The sequence below is a fragment of the Oncorhynchus gorbuscha genome, linkage group LG16 (assembly GCF_021184085.1).
Source record: "Oncorhynchus gorbuscha isolate QuinsamMale2020 ecotype Even-year linkage group LG16, OgorEven_v1.0, whole genome shotgun sequence".
Lineage (NCBI taxonomy): Eukaryota > Metazoa > Chordata > Actinopteri > Salmoniformes > Salmonidae > Oncorhynchus > Oncorhynchus gorbuscha.
Window position 1 is genome coordinate 84110866 of NC_060188.1, and position 2785 is coordinate 84113650.

Consider the following 2785-nt stretch of genomic DNA (forward strand, 5'->3'; position numbering starts at 1 on the left):
GAGAGTCTTTCTTATTACATAAATAAGTACTAAGTGTTAAGACACTACAGTGATCTTGATTTTTTTTTGCTGTACAAACTACTACACATATGAAAGACTGTACCAAACAGGCCAGTACAATAGCCTACACATGGAGATGAACCTAAAGGCACATACAGTACCTAACCAATACTATTCACCCGACAGACAAGGCAGGTGTGAACCAGAGCTGCCTTGGCTGCAGTCTTCTTTTTCTCAGCTGCTTCCTTCTTAGCAGCTACCCTGGCATCAGTCAACAAGTTCAAGTTCAACTTGAGAGTGGAGCATTTAAAAAACATAAAAGATGCACCTTTATTTAACCAGGTAGGCTAGTTGAGAACAATTTCTCATTTACAACTGCGACCTGGCGGAGATAACGCAAAGCAGTGCGACACAAACAACAACACAGAGTTACACATGGAATAAACAAGCGTACAGTCAATAACACTAGAAAAAAACAAAGAAAGTCTATATACAGTGTGTACAAATGGTGTGAGGTGGTAAGGTAATAAATAGGCCATAGTGGCAAGTAATTACAATTTAGCAAATGAACACTGGAGTGATAGATGTGCAGATGATGATGTGCAAGTAGAAATACTGGTGTGCAAAAGAGCAGAAAACTAAGTTAAAACAATATGGGGATGAGGTAGGTAGATTGGATGGGCTATTTACAGATGGGCTATGTACAGCTGCAGTGATTGGTTAGCTGATGTTTAAAATTAGTGAGGGAAATATAAGTCTCCAGCTTCAGAGATTTTTGCAGTTTGTTCCAGTCATTGACAGCAGAGAACTGGAAGGAAAGGCGGCCAAAAGAGGTGTTGGCTTTGGAGCGAGTGCTACGGGTGGGTGTTGTTATCGTGACCAGTGAGCTGAGGTAAGGCAGAACTTTACCTAGCAAAGACTTATCTATGACATGGAGCCAGTGGGTCTGGCGACAAATATGTAGCGAGGGCCAGCCAATTAGAGCATTGGTTGCGATTGCAAATGTAATAAAATGGTGGTCCATAGTCCAGGATTATGAGGAAAAACATTAAGATCCAGAACATTTATTCCACGGGACAAAACTAGGTCCAGAGTATGACTGTGGCAGTGAGTAGGTCCGGAGACATTTAGTCGATGATGTCTCTGAAAGCCTTTTAGAGTGGGTCCATGGACTTTTCCATGTGAATATTAAAGTCAACAAAAATTTGAATATTATCTGCCATGACTACAATGTCCGATAGGAATTCAGGGAACTCAGTGTGGAACGCTCTATATGGCCCAGGAGGCCTGTAAACAGCAGCTATAAAAAGTGATTGAGTAGGCTGCATATATTTCATGTGTATTCCCCCATTCCATATTTACTTATGTTCCACTTTTCTCCTTGTTTTCCTGTTCACCATCTTACCCGCACCTCAGGCCACACTGGCAGCCATTGGGGCTCCGGACACTCAGTGATATTTTTCAGTGATGTCCAGTAGATGGTTGTCTCATCATTACAGTTTTCAGTGGTACACCTAGATGGCAGCATTGTATCGCTGTTGAAGAACCGAAGTGCCAAAACCTGTTTGAATGTTGTGGAGATGAGGCTATCACTTTGGACATTATTTGCCTATAAGACATTTGCAACCGGAGACTGACCTTTAGTGCATCCTGTTACATCCTAGCACACAACATCATGCATTATTAGAGGATGGAGATGTGGTCAGGTTTTGTGCTGCTGCCATGTTGTGTTGCTACCATTTTGTTGTCATGTTGTGTTACTACATGCTGTGTTGTCATGTGTTGCTGCCATGCTATGTTGTTGTCTTAGGTCTCTCTTTATGTAGTTTTGTGGTGTCTTGCTTGTTGTGATGTGTGTTTTGTCCTATATTTTTATTTAATTGTGTATTTTTAATCCCAGCCCCCATCCCGCAGGAGGCCTTTTGGTAGGCCATCATTGTAAATTCTATATTTTTCTTAACTGATTTGCCTAGTTAAATGAAGGTTAAATAAACAAAACAAAAAAATACCAAAAAATATTGTAATAAAATATAATCCTGAGAAAAGTAATCTGTACCATACGCCTACAGGTTGAATAAGAACCAACCCGTGCATGAGTGGGATCATCTTTCGTTTCATTCTCGCCCGTGTTCACATGCTATCGGAGTTATCTGTACTCCACGTCGGTGAATTTTTACCACTTACCTTTCACCTTTTCAACCAAAAGTTGACAGATCAGTTTTTGACAACTTCCTTATTAATAGGTAGCCTTTAGCTCATGTAGGCCTAGCTAGTTTGACCATATTGTCAATGTTAAGCAAACTAGCTAACTTCATTATTAACAACGTTATTATTAACAACATTAATAACAGCACTTGAACACGAACATGTCGGATTTCAGACTTTCCAGCTCCCAGTTTCCCATTTCACACGAGCACATGAAGAAAACAATATGGTTCCTAAACATCATTAAAATGTCCTGGATAAATGATATAGGCTTTATAAGATAAAGCATACAATATTTATGAGAAGTCTTGGGAATGTTTATTGATAAAACCAATACAGCTTTTTGTTACAGGTTTACAAATTATGCTTTGCATTTAGCCTATCAAGCAGGCTGCATAAGATATTTTCTTCCTATGTGATATCTGTGTATCTTTTGCTCTATTAGTTATTAAAGGACGATAATAATTTATTAAATTAAAGTATCAACGTTACCACAGCAATGGGAGTAGGCCTAGAGTAGGCGGAGCGAAAGGTAAATGAGACGTTATCCGTGATGTCATATTCTATTGTGCTGGCAGGC